Raw genomic sequence first — 17,911 nt, 5'->3', positions numbered from 1 at the left:
ACTTCCCCTAAACTAAAACTTAGGAAGATAATGGGAAATTTGACATGGTATATGTATTTCACACCTGTACTATGTCATCAATATTTTGTTTTTCTGAGAATGACTTTTTAGTTATTCCCAAATATTTCAACACATTTGATTTAAGAATACTCTTACATAAATTTGAGTGGTATATAAGTGCTAAAATGTTGTACTTGATTTCTCTTTGTTCAGGACCTATAATTTAAGGCAAGACCTATATATTCACATTGTGATTTTTATCTTGTAATTTTAATTTTTAATAGTCCTATGAGGTTTTATTTTGTTAACTTCTTTTAAAGAAAATGCCAAATTAGGTAATTTGTCAAGTTCATAGTTTGAATTTTAGCGTAGGTTTATAAAGATTAATGTGATCAAATTAGTAACTTTGTAAGTTGGAGGAGAAATGGCTTCCTTAATGCGCATAGGTTTAGTAGTAGTTTCTTTCTATGCTTATCTTAAACATAAAGCTGAAATAGACAAGCTTGCAAGAAATATTGCTTAGTTTCAGGGATATTTAGGAAATTTGCCAACACTTAGAGGTTGACTTTGTTTTGAAATATACATTGAGCATTACTAAACATAAATTAAAACAGTTCTCAGCCTTGCAAGAATATTTGAATGACTGAGCCTTTACAATTTAAAAAAATACTTTCATTTTGAATTCTGCAAAATGCCAATAAACAAGTATCACAAAATTATTTGGAAAGCCTAATTGCTTGTGAGTTGTTTTTTTGTTTTTTTGTTTTTTTTTTAATTTTAAAATCTTTAATAGTTTGCTGCCCAGAGCACCTTAAAATAATTTGTTTTGTTCAGGGGAGGGGGAAAGGACCATCCAATAGAGCACAATAAAAATTATAAAATTATAAAAGAATTTTGTAAAACACAAATAATACAAAAACAATGCTTTACAGATACAAACCAGGCAGTTAAGTAAACATCAAGAATTATGAGGATCAAACTGTCAGGAAATAAAAGCAAAATTCTTACATTGTCTTATTCTGAAGTGCTTTGGGGGTTTGGGGGAAAGATAAAGAAGTGGGGATTTTGATTTCCTCTGATACATGAGAGATTCCGAAGGATAGGGTAAGTATTCAAAGTATCAATGGGCATTGCACTTAAGTTAGAAGTTATTTATAACAAGTGAGAAATGCTCACGCTTGGGGGAGAGGAGGCAGGCTAAGAGAATGTAAGCCTGTAACTAAACAGTTTCTTTTTTTCCCTAGGAGAAAAAAGGAAAAACCACATCAAACGGTTTCTATAAAGCCTAAGAGGAGTGTGAGGATCAAGTGCCTCAAAGGAACTGAGAAAAAATCTCTCTGCAAGAAGGGAAAGGGAGAAGAAACAATATATCAAATCTAAGTTGTTATCAGGTTAATTAAAAAACTCCAATTCAGTAAATGAGAAAAAAAGGGGGAGCTATAAAAATATCCAGATCCTCTTAGTCCTAAAGATGATTTGGCATGACTTTCCCAGAGCAAGAGGCCCAAACAAAATGTCTACACTTCTCTTTTGGGTCAGTCCCAAAAGAATCTCTAGATACACCTCTTCCCTACAGTCAGGTTCCTTGGAAGGGTCATCACAATTTCATATGGGAGGTGATCGGGAATGGATGGGAGAGCTTGTTAAATATGCAGTTAAAGCATTGTCCCCAAACACATTGGCATAAGATGATTTGAGAAACTGGGCATAATTCTGCACGGTTGGTACTCTCTGATTGTTCAAGACGGTCTTTTAGGACCTGAAGGCGGCTCTAGTATCTCTGGTCAGCATCATCTGGGCTCCGTCGAAGCTGGTTGAGTTCTGTTTTGGTCCGACTCAGCTGTGTTTCCAGATCCAAGATTTTGTTCTGGGCTGTTCGTTCCTTAGAGACCGCACGCTCCTTTTTCTGTTCCACCTGTCTCTTGTCATCTTCAATGGCATTTTCCAGCTGTAGTGCTAGAGAACCACATTCCCGGGTTTTCTCCTCCAACTGAAGCTGGGATTGATGGATTGCCTCCTCTCTCTTTGCAATCACCTGGAGGAACTCAACTTTCTGGGCACTAGTACCCTCAAGTTTCCTCTCGAGTTCTTTCACTTTCAGGCTTAGCTGTTTGTTTTCCTCCTGAGAATATTGATGTCTCTCTCTCACCCCCTCTAGCTTCTCCCCCTGGTGTTTGATCCGGGTGCGCAGATCTGCTATGATAGCTGTGAGGTCCACATTTTTCCTCTCGTAGCCTTGCAGCTGATCCTGACATTCGGCCAGTTTAGCCTCAGTAATTTTGAGGATCTCAGGCAGTTGTTGAAGGTCAGTCAGCTGAGCCTGGAACTGCTTACGAGCCGATTTAATTTCCTTGTACATTTCATCTTTGAGGATCTTGTTCTCTTTGTCGCAGTGTTCCAGTTGAGTAGCTACCTCAACAGCTTCCATCCGGGTCTTCATCACCTAACTCTTGTAGTTGTCGATCATCCCTTCATAGTTCTTGACTGACACCTTCAACTATTGGACCTCAATTCGGGCTTGACTTAGCCTATCTTCCACAGGGGTGATACTAGCCTTTAGCCTCTCATTCTCAAGTTTGAATGCAGAATATCCCGGTCTTCTCGCATCTTCTCCTCCAAGGCATGTTGCTGTGATACCAGATCTGTCACTCAGTCATTTAACACAATGATCTCCAGCTCTAGGTCTCCCTTGTCTTTCACCACCTGGTTGTAGCGGCTTCTCCAGGATTCCAGGGTAGAGAGGGCTTCAGCAACATACAGATCCTTGTCTGCAAGCTGGACATGCAGTTGATCACCATACTCTTCACTCCGCTCCGCCCTCTCTTGCTGTGCTCTGATAGTTTTCTTCAAAGCTCCTTTGTCCCGGTCTCCTTTCTGCTTGAGGTCCTTCAGCTGCTCCACGATGGCCTCCATTTCAGCCTAATGTTGAGAACCACTGTGCTCCACATTCTTGATTTGGATTACAAGATGACTATTCTCTGCTTCTTTAGACCACAGTTGTGTGTGCAAATGCCGCCGCATGGATTCCGTAGTCTTGGAGAGTTCGGGTGTTGTCTTTGCTTGAGCCTTCTCACGCTGAATTTCTTGTAGCAGCTCTTCTACTTCCCTGTCTTTATCTTGTAGCAATAGCAGCAGGCGCGCTTTTTCTGAGTCGGCTTTGGCTAGTCGTTTCAATAGGTTTTCTTTTTGCTCCATCAGCTTTTCTGAATCCTCTTTAGAATGCTGCTCCTTCAGCAAATCTCTGAGAGTACGATTAGTCTCTTCAAAAGTACTCAACTTCTGGAGGAGAAGTTCTTTTTGCTGGGTCAGCGTATTGATGTCAGTGCAAGTCATATGCTTCTCCGATTTCAGTTTCCCGATTGTATCCTTCAATGCCATTACTTGCTTGGCAGCGGCTGCTCCATCCATCTCTGCTTCCACGAACTTAGACATGAGACACTCTTTTTCCTGTTGCAAATACCTTTTTTGCAGCACTGTAAAATCCTTTTCCTCCTTGATACACTCAATATTTTGTCGAAGCATCGTGTTCTTATGCTCAGTCTCTGCCAGCTCGTGGGCCACCTCCTCCAGTTCTTCCTTCCGCTCCTCTAGGAACCGTTTCGCCATCTGGCGCTCCCCGTTCTGCATCTTTACCTCTGATTTAAGTCAACCAACTGTATTCATTAAACTGTCCATCTTCTTTTCATAACGGTTTGTCTTACAGTGACTAGAATCTTCATCTTCTGTAGAAAGGTCACTTAATCGCATCACTGAAACTAGTTTTTCTGAAGAAGGTGGAGATATATCTAGACAACGAGGTGGATTCTCCCATTTGCAGCCTATATGCTGAACAGATCCTTTGCCAGGGGGCATCCAAGGGACTTTAATTTTCACTCAAACACTCCTCCGGACATTCACTGTGTCGCCTCTCATGCCATGTTTATGGAACTTCTGGCTCTTGGCCGGTGTTGGTTTTGGGATCTTTTTTATGTGGACGTGGACACGAGTGTTCTCATCCACGTGAACATGTAAGGGGGGAGTTGAAGAGTGGTTCTTCATCATTCTCTTCTGGCGGGCAGGGGAGGGCAACACAATAAAAGGTTGAGCTTAACTGTTACACTGGGAGCTCCACAAGGTGTTCGTAAGACCTTCTTCTGTGTGACAGTAGTTATGCTGTTTTTCCTGCAAGGTGGAAACCAGGAACGCCGCGGCTGTGCCCAGAAACGCCTTCTTATGAAGTCGTTGAAATTGGAGGCCAGGGTAGTGCCATGGAGACGCCGGGGAGGATCCCTGTGAGTTTTTAGAGAGGAAAAAAACTGAAGAAGTTTAACCTACTACAGAAATGCATTAATTATAGATCTTCTACAGAAATATCTTTCAGAGATAATGTGATCCTTATCATGCAGTGATTAGCATTATTAACTCATTTCCATATGCAGTGTTGCTTAAGAATTGAATTCTTTTGGAAGATTGGATTTAATGAAAGGAGAATCCAAAGTTTTTTAATCAATAGCTTTTAAAAATGCTTACTTTCTGATTGGTAAAATGATTGTGCTTCATTTCCTCATTTAATTCATTTAAGATATAAAATTTATTCCTCAGTTATATTTTTTTTTTGTGCTGGCTTACTTCTCTGCTAATGAATTTTGCATGAAAAATAAAATTGCATATTTTTGTTACATATATGAAAGGAAGTCTAACAGATTTTTTTCCATGTAATTAAATAATCTACCAAAAAAAGTTCTTTCCAGGAGCTATAAAAAACATTACGTTTTTAGAAGTGTTAATGGGATTTTTTGACTTGAAAAATACTGAACTGGAATTATAAGAATATTCCCATATTTATAACTAGACAGATGAATGCAAAGAAAGCAATGCTGACCTTTATCTACTGCTTCACCAAAAAAGTTCCACTTTGTCTTTCTCTGCTACCCTGCCATTTTATACTTATCTACCATGATGAAGATTATCTTTGAAAATATTATAGTACTAGAAATTCATATTTAGACCTGTGGTAAAGACTTCTGAATTTCATGATTATCTACTAGTGAACAGATCATTTCAATGTATAGAATCGTACATATTTCTTATTCATGTAATTTTAAAATATGGTGCTTTCTTATTTGGGGTGTGCAATCAATAGTGCTGGGGAGCAGTGATCATATGTCTCCTTGGATCATACCACCATCAAAGAACTGAAACTTATAGACCCTTAGAATTAGCTCTGAAAGGAACAGCAAGAAAGATCAGAAGATTGAGATAGTGCTCCTTATACTCTCAGCACAGAACCTCTCTTTAACAAAAAGTTAAAAATTAAGAAATAGGCTGGAAAATAATCAAACAGCAACAACAATAACAACAAAAGAATATGACTACAGAAATTTACTGAGGTGAAAAGCAAGCTAAAAAGCCAAGATCTGCAAAAAAAAGTCAAAACTGCTATGTGAAAAGACACAAAGAAAAAACATGAATTTTTCTCATTCTCAAAAAGAATTCCTGGAACAACTCAAAAAAAGATTTGAAAAGACAAATTAGAGAGGTAGAGTAAAAATTGGGGGAAAATGGTGGTAGTACAAGAAAATCATGAAACATTCAACAACTTCATAAAGGAGGTACTAAAAAATTATGCCAAAGAAAGTAGCACCTTAAAAAGCAAAATAGGCCAAATAATTAAAGAGACACAAAATTCACTGAAGAAAAGCTCAGAAGTAACAATTCTCAATGAAGAAAATTATTCCTTAAAAATTAAATTGAACAAGTCAAAGCTAATGTCTCCCTGAGATATCAAGAAACAATAAAACAAAACCAAAACAATAAAAAATAGAAGAAAATATAAAATATATCATTAGAAAAACAACTGACCCTTAAAATATATCCAGAAGAAGTAATTTAAAGGTTATTTGACTACCTGAAAGCCATGATTAGCAAAAGAGGCTAGCCATCATCTTTCAAGAGATTATCAAGGAAAATTGCCCTGATGTTCTAGAACTAGAAGATAAAATGAAAATTGAAAGCATCCACCAATTACCACTTGAAAGATATCCCAAAATGAAAACTGTCAGGAATAATATAGCCAAATTCAAATTCAAACATCATGGAGCCACATTGATGATGACACAAGATTTAATAGCTTCTACATTAATTCATCAGAGGGTTTGAAATATGATATTTCATTGAGCAAAGAAGCTATGATTATAACAAAGAATCACCTACCCAATAAAACTAAGTATAATTGTTCAGGGGGGGAAATGGACACAATGAAATTGAAGACTTTCAAGTATTTTTGATGGAAAGACCAGAACTGAACAGATTTGACTTTAAAATACAAGTCTCAAGAGAAACACAAAAAGACACAGGAAAGGGAAACAATAAGGGATTCAATAATGTTACATTATGTACATATCTTCATGGGAAGATGACATTTACAATTGCTAAAACTTTATCATTATTAGGGCACTTAGAAGTCATATACATAGACAGAGGTCAGTTGTGTAAGATGAATATGAAGGGATGATATTTAAATAAAATTAAGGGATGAGAAAAAGGAATGAACCATGAGAAGGGGAAAAGTAGAATAAGTAGAATTGTCTCACTTAAAAGGGGCTCAAAATGAGCTTTTATGGTGGAGTGGAAGATAGTGATGGTGGGAGTAAGAATGTTTGAACCTTACTATCACTGGAATTGGCTTAATGAGGGGATAAAATACATACTCACATACCGAAATTGATTTGAAACCTCCCCCAGGAATGTAGGAAGAAAGGAGCATAAAAGAAGGGGTGGGTTGGGATTGATAAAAGGGAGGGCTTAATGGAGAAGGTGGTAGTGAGAAGCCAAACATTTCTGAGGAGGGACAAACTGAAAGGAAAGAAAGAGTAGAATAAATGAGTGTGGTAATGAGCCTAGATATCACCTTTCCAGAAATTAGTATAGAATGGAGGGAATTACATAGTAATCATAATTGTTAAAAAAAAATTTCACAGCAAGTTTCTCTGATAAAGACCTCATTTCTCAAATATATTGAGAACTTGGTCAAATTCAAAAAAAATACAAGCCATTGCTCAATTGATAAATGGTTAAAGGATATGAACAAGCAGTTTTCAAAAGAAGGAATCAAAATTATCTGTAGTCATATCAAATGCTCTAAATCACTTTTGATTAGAGAAACACAAATTCAAATAACACTAAAGACCACCCCACATCTATTGGATTGGTCAATACATCAGAAAATGAAAATGATAAATGCTGGAGGATGTGTAAGAAAATTAAGATACTAATACATAGTTGGTGAACTTGTGGACTAATTCAACAATTTTGTAGAGCCGTTTGGAACTATGCCCAAAGGGCTACAAAACCATACATATCCTTTGACCTAGAAATTCTTTCGCTACTATGTCTGTATCCCAAAGAAATAAAAAAAAAAGGGAAAAGATTTATTTGCACACAAATATCTTGAGCAACACTTTTAGTGATGTCAAAGAATTGGAAATTCAAGGTATGCCTATCAATTGGGAAATGGCTGAACAAGTTGTGCTATATTTCTGTGATGGAATACTTTTGTGCCATAAGAAATGAATAGGCTAATTTAAGAAAAAAAATTTGGAAATACTATATGAATTGATGTAAAATGAAGTGAGCAGAAACAGGAGAACATTGCACACAATAACAGTAATATTGCATGGTGATCAACTTTGAATGACTTAGCTATTCTCAACAACACAAGGATTCATGAAAATTCTGAAAGACTTATCATGAAAAATAGTATTTACCTCCAGATAAAGAACTGATGGAGTTTGAATATAGATTGAAGCATGCATTTCTTTTAAACCTTTATTTTCCTTTTACTATTTTTTCATAATATCTAAATATACTTTGCATGACTGCATATGTATAATCTACATCAAATTGCTTACTCTCTCAGGGATCAGGAAGGAAAGTTGGGAGGGAGAATAACCGAAAATGAAATTTAAAAAAATTCAATTGTAATTCCTTAAATGTGACTATGAAAAATAAACTATTAAATACATTCCTGTATTGTAATATGTGCTATGGTTTTGTTTTACTATATTTTCTAATAACATAAAAATAACATTTAGCCTTTTTTTTTAGTTTTTGCTTCCAAATTCTCTCTTCTCCTTCCTCTCCTGCTTCCTTCTAAAGGCAAGCAATTTTATAATGTTTATGTATATGCAGTCATGCAAAGCATATTTCCATATTAGTAATATTGTGAAAGAAAATGCAGACGATTAAAAAGGAAAAAGAAGGAAAATTAAAAAAAAAACAGCATGCTTTGGTCTTCATAGAGATTGTATCATTTTGTTCTCTGGAAGTAGATAACATTTTTCATCATAGGTCCTTCAGAACTGTCTTGAATCTTTGTCCTGCTACAAAAAAACCAACTCATTTACAATTGATCATTGTACAATACAGCTGTCACTCTGTACAATGTTCTCTTCATTCTCCTTAATTCACTTTGTATCAGATCATGTATCTCCTTTCAGGTTTTTCTGAAAGTATCCCATTCATCATTTCTTGTAGCACAATAGTATTCCATCACAATCAGAGACTACAACTTGTTTAGCCATTTCTCAATTAATAGATATTTCCTCAATCTCAATTCTTTGTCACCACAAAGTATAAATACTTTTGTGCATATAGGTCATAACTTTATTTATTTTTAATTTTTATTTACTTATTTTTGTGTTTCAAATATTCATTTACACAAGATTTTGAGTTCCAAATTCTCTTTTCATCTCTCCCCTATTTCTGCTGAGGTGGCATGCAATCTGATTACCCCTTCCCCCAATCTGCCCTTGCTTTTATCATTTACCCTTTTATTCCCTTCCCCTTTACTTTCATGAAAAGCAAGATAGATTTCTACACTCCATTACCTCCATTGCCTCTATATCTTATTTCCATGTGAAAACAATTTTTAAGCATTGGTTTTTCAAAATTTGAGTGCTAAATTCTCTCTGTTCTTCCCTCCCCGTCCACCTTTATTGAGAAGCAAGCAATTCAATATAAGATATACATGAGTAGTTATGAGAAACACTTCCATAATGTCATTTTGTGAAAGATTAACTATGTTTCCTTCCATTCTATCCTGTCACCCACTTATTCTATTTTCTCCTTTACCCTGTCCCTTTTCAAAAGTGTTTGATTCTAACTATCCCCTCTCCCAACCTGCCCTCCCTTCTATCACCCACCCTTATCCTCTTCCTCCCTACTTTCTTGAGGGTAAGATATCCAATTGAACACTCATATTGTTCCCTTCTTAAGCCAAATCCGGTGAAAGCAAGGTTCACTCATTCCCTCTCACCTCCTCCCTCTTCCCCTCCATTGTGAAAACTTTTGTCTTGCCTCTTTTATGTGATATAATTTACATATGTCTCACTTTCTTCTTCTCCCAATACATTTCTCTCTCACCCATTTATTTTACTCTTTATATATCATCACTTAATATTCAACTCACTCTGTCCCATCTCTCTGTATGTATGTATGTATCTGTCTGTCTATCTATCTATTTATCTATCTATCTATCTATCTATCTATCTATCTATCTATCTATCTATCTATTTCCTCCAAGTACACTAATACTGGGAAAGGTCTCATGAGTTGGAAATATCATCTTTGCATGTAGGAATGTAAACAATGCAACTTTAATAAATCTTTTATGATTTCTTGTGTCTGTTTATGTTTTCATACTTCTCTTGATTCTTATACGTGAAAATCAAACTTTCTCCTAAGCTCTGGTCTCTTCATAAAGGATACTTGAAAGTCCTCTATTTCATTGACCATCCATTTTTTCACCTGAACGTTTATTCTCAGTTTGGTGTGGTTGGTGATTTCCTAGCTCTTCTGAACTCTGGAATATCATATCCCAAGTCCTTCAATCCCTTAATGTTGAAAATGCTAGATCTTGTGTTTTCCTAATGGTGTTGCCACAATATTTGATTTGTTTCTTTCTGGCTGCTTGCAATATTTTCTCCTGACATAGGAACTCTGGAACTTGGTTACAATATTCCTGGGAGTTTTCCTTTTAGGATCTCTTACCAGAGGAGATCAGTGGATTATTTCCATTTCTATTTTATCCTCTGCTACTAGAATATCAGTGCAGTTTTCCTTGATAATTTCTTGAAAGATGATGTCTGGACTCTGTTTTTGTTCATGAATTTCAGGTGGTCTAACAATTTTTGAATTATCTCTCCTGGATCTCTTTTGCAGGACAGTGACTTTTCCAATGAGATATTTCACGTTGTCTTCTACTTTTTTTTCATTCTTTTCATTCTGTTTTATTGTTTTTGACTTTTAATAAAGTCATTAACTCCCATTTGCTCCATTCCAATTTTTACACAATTATTTTCTTAAGTGAGCTTTAGGACTTCCTTTTTCATTTGGTCAATTCTGTCTTTTAAGGAATTCCTTTCCTCATTGGCTTTTTGGTCTTCTTTTGTCATTAGGGATAGTCTATTTTTAAGCTTTTTTCTCCAGTTGTGGAGGGTCTGCTTTAGCAGCTGTTCACTCGATGTGCATGATTTTCTTGCATCGCTCTCATATGTCTTACCATTTTTCCTCTGCTTCTCTTACTATATTTTCAAATTCCTTTTTTCAGCTGTTTCATGGTCTGAGACCAATTGATATATTTCTTGGAGGTTTTTGATGTGGGAGCTTTGACTTCATTATATTCTTCTGGTTGTATGTTTTAATCTTTGTCACCAAAGTAAGATTCTATACTTTTTAGTTTTTTTATGCTGTTCACTTATCTTTCCAGCCAAATGTATGACTTTCTAACACTGTCAAGGTAGAACTCTTCTTCCAGTGGGCATGGGGGTGGAGCTGGTGGGAGGGTGGGTATATTTTCCCAGGCTTCACGGATTTTGTATCATTTGCTCTATTCCACACCTTTCTTAGGCTCAGAGCTGAGGGATTAGTTTCCATTGCTGCTGCTGCCACCATTGCTGCTACCACCCCCACTTCCCTGGGGCTGAGGCCAAACCCAGTCAGGTAAAATGTTTCTCTTTCATTCAGTTCCCACAGAGTTTTCCCATTGAACTTTTTTGGAGTCTCTGGTTTGAGAATTCTGGAAACTGCCACAGCTGCCAATGACTCAGTCCCTAAGGGCTGCTATTCCCCATGTGTGCCAGTGAGTCCCACACTGGAGTGTGCTCTGCTCCTTGCTTGCCATTCTAGACACTTCCTGTCAACTTTCTTGATTGTCTAGGGCTGTGGATTTGTTTCACTCTGTAATATTTTGGGTTCTGTAGGTCTAGAATTTGTTTAGAGTAATTTTTTACAGATACTTGGAAGGCTTTGAGGTAGAGATTAGGGAATTCCTTAATTTTACTCTATCACCTTGGCTCCCCCATTTCTAAAAGTTTCAAAACAGACAATATTTTTTTGTAACTGTTTCAATACCATTAGTTCCCATTGTAATCTTCTGAATTGTATTTTGCTTGCTTGTAAACATCATTCCTAGAAGGAATGTCACCATAGAAGTCACCATATCATGATATTCATAAAAAAGCTAAGACCTCCCTAGATAAGATGATCTTTGGAATCTTTCCAAAATCCAAAATTTCATGATTCCTTATAATACTTACTATGAGGATTCATGCCTGCCCAGTAGAGTCAAGATTTGACTATCTTTGGGATTTTCTACCTAGTAAATGAAGCATTTTCTTTAAAGCTAAGCATAGGTCACACTGAGAGTCAAACCTGATGTTAAGGTAAGTCTCATAGGATCATGTGATTCCCTTTTGGAAGGGATCATAGACATCATTTGATCTAGTTTTGTGATTTACAGAAGAAGAAGCTGAGGCTTTATGACCTGCATGAAGCCACCCACCAAGTAGCAGAACTGGATTTCTAATTCAGGCCTTCTGATTCCAAATCTAGTGAAAGTTGGGATTTTGACAGATGAGTAAAACTTAGCTAATGACATTTAGCTAATAAACATTATTCATGGGAATGTGAGAAGATAAGGAAAAACAATTAGATAAGAATGCAAATATACTCACCTAGTCCTCTGTTGTTTGGTAAATGAAAGCATTTTGGAATAACTTTGCTTTGGTTCTGTAATCATGTTCATTATCTTTTCCTCTTAGGTCTGACATAGCACTTTGTTTCATTGTGGTGTAATGGACTTCTAGGTTATACTACATCATTATTTGTGTTTGTATCTAACATTCTGTCACCTCTCCTTCTCCTTGACTACCAACTCTTCTCTCCTAAAAAATATACTGTAAGCTCCTACACAGAAGATAGCAAGTCTCATCTAAACGTTGCATTCCTTCCAGCACTGAACTTTGTAAATATTAAGTTGTTAGTTAGTATTTGTTGAATGAATGAGCGTCATGTGCTCTCATTCTGACTCAAGCATTCTTTTCATCAGTAAGATGTTGTTTTGTAGATACCTTATTAAATACCAGATTGAGGCACCTAAAATCAAATCCCAGGATTTTCCTTTGGAAGTCCTCTCCCTAGTTTCTGCTTGGTTCATCTCCCCTTATGATTAGCAGAGTACAAAGGAAAGAGTGCAAGATTTAGGAATCAGGAGATAATGACATTTTATGTCTTGTAAAGTGTTTTGCAAGTTATCTTATTTGATCATCACAATAATCCTGCAAGAGAGGTATTATTATTATAATTAATTTCTAGATAAGGAAAGTGAAGCAAGGAGAGGTTAGATGACTTGTCCAGGGTCACACAGCTAGTAAGGTCTGTGCCTAAATTTGAACTTAGGTTTTACTAATTCCAGTCACCTCCTGTCTATCCAGTGCATTCCTTAGTGTTTATAGATTATAAGTAGGATCATAAGATTTAGAACAAGAAGGCGGAGTAGAAAGACACACATATGCTACCTCCGAACCCACTGCCCATAAAATATCTGCAAAAAAAGAACCACGGGCAAATTCTGGAGCAGCAGAAGCCACAGAACAATGGAGCGGAGGAGATTTCTGCTCCAGAGAGCCTGAAAACCTCTTGCAAAAGGTCCCTCACTCCCCGGACCTGGAGCAGAGCCCAACCCTGCCTTGGGGGAGCAGCATAGAAAGCAGCGGATCCAAGCAGGCTTCAGGGACGAAATCTCCAGCAGCCCCGCGTGTCCCCCACCCACAGGAGACAAGGGTCAGTGAGAGGGTCTCTTTGGTGGGTCGAGAAGGGTGTGGGGTGCCCCCATAACGAAGCCCCCTTGGGAGGCAGCAGCAGAGGCGGGAGCAGACCTGGGCTCCCCAAGCAGGCATGAGCCCAAATCCATTGTTGAAGGGCTCTGCATAAACCCCATGAGGGAACTGAGCCTGTGAGGCAGCCCTGCCCCCACCTGAGCACCTGAACTTAATCTCACACTGGATAGCAGCCCCGCCCCCACCCAAAGCCCTGAGGCTGGGAAGCAGCATTTGAATCTCAGACTCCAAGCCCTGGCTGGGCGGATCTGGAGGCAAGGTCGGGGTGGAGAGGACACTCAGAAGTCAAGTCACTGGCTGGGAAAATGTCTAGAAAAGGGGAAAAAAATAAGACTATAGAAGGTTACTTTCTCGGTGAACAGGCATTTCCTCCCTTCCTTTCTGATGAGGAAGAACAATGCTTACCATCAGGGAAAGACACAGAAGTCAAAGCTTCTGCCCAGCCCACTCAATGGGCTCAGGGCATGGAAGAGCTCAAAAAGGATTTTGAAAATCAAGTTAGAGAGGTAAAGGAAAAACTGGAAAGAGAAATGAGTGACATGCAAGCAAAGCATGAAAAACAAGTAAACACCCTGCTAAAGGAGACCCAAAAAAATGCTGAAGAAAACAACACCTTGAAAAATAGGCTAACTCAATTGGCAAAAGAGGTTCAAAAAGCCAGTGAGGAGAAGAATGCTTTCAAAAGCAGAATTAGCCAAATGGAAAAGGAGATTCAAAAGCTCACTGAAGAAAATAGTTCTTTCAAAATTAGAATGGAACAGATGAAGGCTAATGACTTTATGAGAAACCAAGAAATCACAAAACAAAACCAAAAGAATGAAAAAATGGAAGATAATGTGAAATATCTCATTGGAAAAACAACTGACCTGGAGAATAGATCTAGGAGAAACAATTTAAAAATTATGGGCCAACCTGAAGGTCATGATCAAAAAAAGAGCCTAGACATCATCTTTCATGAAATTATCAAGGAAAACTGCCCTGAGATTCTAGAACCAGAGGGCAAAATAAGTTCTCAAGGAATCCACAGATCACCGCCTGAAAGAGATTCAAAAAGAGAAACTCCTAGGGACATTGTGGCCAAATTCCAGAGTTCCCAGGTCAAGGAGAAAATATTGCAAGGAGCTAGAAAGAAACAATTCAAGTATTGTGGAAATACAATCAGGATAACACAAGATCTATCAGCCTTTCCATTAAGGGATCGAAGGGCATGGAATAGGATATTCCAGAAGTCAAAGGAACTAAGACTAAAACCAAGAATCACCTACCCAGCAAAACTGAGTATAATACTTCAGGGGAAAAATTGGTCTTTCAGTGAAATAGAGGACTTTCAAGCATTCTTGATGAAAAGACCAAAGCTGAAAAGAAAATTTGACTTTCAAACACAAGAATGAAGAGAAACATGAAAAAGTAAATAGCAAAGAGAAGTCATAAGGGACTTTACTAAAGTTGAACTGTTTACATTCCTACATGGAAAGGCAATATTTGTAACTCTTGAAACTATTCAGTATCTGGGTACTGGGTGGGATTACACACACACACATGCACACACACACGCACACAGACATAGAGACAGAGTGCAAAGAGTGAATTGAAGAGGATGGGATCATATCTTAAAAAAATGAAATCAAGCGGTGAGAGAGAAATATATTGGGAGGAGAAAGGGAGAAATGGAATGGGGCAAATTATCTCTCATAAAAGAGACAAGCAAAAGACTTATTAGTGGAAGGATAAAGAGGGGAGGTGAGAGAAAAACATGAAGTTTACTCTCATCACATTCCACTAAAGGAAGGAATAAAATGCACAGTCATTTTGGTATGAAAACCTATCTTACAATACAGGAAAGTGGGGGATAAGGGGATAAGCAGGGTGGGGGGGATGATGGAAGGGAGGGCATGGGGAGGAGGGAGCAATTTGAGGTCAACACTCATGGGGAGGGACAGGATCAAAAGAGAGAACAGAAGTAGTGGGGAACAGGATAGGATGGAGGGAAATATAATTAGTTCTTACACAACACTACTATTTATGGAAGTCATTTGCAAAACTACACAGATTTGGCCTATATTGAATTGCTTGCCTTCCAAAGGGAAGGGGTGGGGAGGGGGGGAAGAAGAGAAGTTGGAACTCAAAGTTTTAGGAACAACTGTCGAGTACTGTTCTTGCCACTAGGAAATAAGAAATACAGGTAAAGGGGTATAGGATGGAGACAAGGGCAAAGAGGGATGAAAGAAGAGAGGGCAGATTGGCAGGCAGGGGCAATTAGAATGCTTGGTGTTTTGGGGTGGGGGGAGGGGACAATAGGGGAGAAAATTTGGAACCCAAAATTTTGTGAAATGAATGTTAAAAGTTAAATAAATAAATAAAGAAAGAAGGATAAAAAAAAGATTTAGAACAAGAAAGGCACTGGAGATCCTTTTAGTTGAAACTTCTCATTTTCATATATAATTACACTGAAGTCTAGAGATGGTAAGTTAACTGCCTAAGGTCACAAAGTGAGTAGGTAGATTTGTTGTTTGTCCTTTGTTTTTGAAGAGAATCAATGACAGTACAAGGGTGTTATTTTGACTTGGTCCTTAATTGGATCTAAGTGATGCAGAGCTTCACAAAGACATCAGCCTGATTCTTCCAGACTCAGCAAAGTGCAGTGGCAAGTGTAGGAATGGAATGATTAATAACTTTACTAACCACCTTGATCTAACTGAGCTTTCTTACTATAACAGAGGAGACCAGAATGACTTAGGAACCAGAATCAGCCAATCAGGAGGCTGACTGAGTATCCTTTATGGTTGAAATTATTTAGAGAAAATAGTCAAGGAAGGTGGAATGCCTATTCAAAAGTATCAGTGAATGTCCCATATAGGAACTTCCCAGGAGAATATAGTAATATTGATAGGCTTCTGTATCATGTGTTAAACCATTATCAATACTCATTTAAAACTCTTTTATGCTTTAATTTATTTTGCTGTGAAAGAAATAAATAACTATCCTAATACTGATTTGCCTTCTACTGACTAACTTTTAGTGAGTTTCTAGACTGCGGTCAAACATAAGCATTCTTTTGGTGACTCATGGACCTCTGGGGGTCAGAATATAAAGATCTAGAGAATATAAGAAAGAATTTCAACTCCCTTTGTGGGCAAGATACTCTATTGTTATTGAATCAGCCAGAGTTTGAACCTCTTAGTGGGAAAGGGTGATGGCTTAGCCAACCTTGGCCAGAATTATTGTGTTGTTACATATAGGAACTTATAAAGAACTTTAATGGCTAATTCTTATCAGCCCTTAGTGTTTAGGCCCTGCATGAGAGCTCCATGTATATTTAGACCTTATCTGAACTTGTTTGCTTTCTTTTGGGACTAAGCCAAGTTATCCAGTCAAGTAACCTTGGGCATTTATGTGATATACTTGTGTGTTACAGGTGTTCCAGGAGAGATTTTGCTTGTATCTCCAACTATACTGATCTAGGAATTGGAAGGTTATCCAATGAAGAAATGTGCAAATTCCCCTATGTTATAGATACTTATGGAACAATTGGTCCCTAAGAAGTGTTAGTTTCTCACCTAAAAATGAAGGGGCAATTTTTAGTTAAATTCACATCCTTAATTTCTATTGGGAAAGGTCTTCATATTCTAGGATCTCATTTGGAATAAACAGTTCCTTCTGATAAGAGAATCTCATTCCTTTCCCCCCTTCTCTTTTCTTGAACTTTGTTAATTTATTTCATTTTTTCCCCCTAGTCACCAACTGGGACACGGCCTTATAAGTAACCTATAAGGTGGAGCTAAGACAACAGGAGAGCAGGCAGAGACTTGCTTAAGCTCTTCCCAAAACCTCTCCAAAGACTTTTAAATAATGTCATAAAACAAATTCTGAAATGGTAGAAGCCACAAAAGGCTTCTATACCCCAAGACAACTTAGAAGATCACTTTCAGGAAAGGTCTGTTTCACCACAGTGAGAAAGGAGCTCATTATAGCACATGTTCTGACAGTGAAGATCAGGCCCCAGCAAACAAAATGCAGGTCTTTGGAGTGACTGAATCACCACTGGCAGTGGCTGCTTCTGAAGCTTTAAGCCCACAGACAGTAAGGGGATCAAAGAAGTGGTCAGAAGGAAATTACAGGGATCTCCTCACTGGCGCTGGAGGCAGGACTCTGTTATTTTGCTCATAATTGGATCCAAGTCATGGTCCTGGTAGGCATTCTCAAGATGAGAAAGAGAGGTAGCACACCAGAACTTGGGGCCATAGGTGAATGGAGACTCTAATCACAGTTCCAGGGCTGAAGAAAGTGCTTGTGGTCACTCAAAGACTAGAGCACAGGCCATGAGAATAGTAAATACACCTTTCCTTAGATCAGGGTTTCTTAACCTTTTTTTTATTGTGACCCCTTTTCATGTTTTGGTGGTGTTTATTGTCCTTGCTTGACCTGAGGGCATGCTCAGTGCAAAGTACACATGCTTTGTGTTCAGAACCAAAGCTACAGTGAAGTTGAATGCTGGACAAGCATTGGCAGAAATACCTCAGATTTATTACAGATTGGATTTTAAATTTATTTGGGGGCATTGTGCATTCAGAAATCTTTTACTGTTGCCAAATTTTTCATAACCTCATATGGGGTCATGAGCCACAGTTTAAAAAGTACTGCCTTAGTGCATTCCTTGGAAGAACTGAAAACTTACAGGTCCCTAGACATATCTTTGAAAACAGCTGCAAAAAACCCATGAAGCTTGGAGCAGTGTGTCCTCCACACTGGAAGCA

At 37.8% G+C, this 17,911-nt stretch overlaps 1 pseudogene; it reads right to left on the bottom strand.

Moving 5' to 3' along the window:
• Window positions 1-1,504: 1,504 nt before the first annotated feature.
• Window positions 1,505-4,102, bottom strand: LOC140518704 (outer dense fiber protein 2 pseudogene; annotated as a pseudogene).
• Between the last annotated feature and the right edge of the window lie 13,809 nt (window positions 4,103-17,911).

Source organism: Notamacropus eugenii, chromosome 1, assembly GCF_028372415.1.
Source record: "Notamacropus eugenii isolate mMacEug1 chromosome 1, mMacEug1.pri_v2, whole genome shotgun sequence".
NCBI lineage: Eukaryota > Metazoa > Chordata > Mammalia > Diprotodontia > Macropodidae > Notamacropus > Notamacropus eugenii.
Note: the sequence above shows the minus strand (reverse complement) of the source record. Positions and strands in the feature narration are given on the sequence as shown.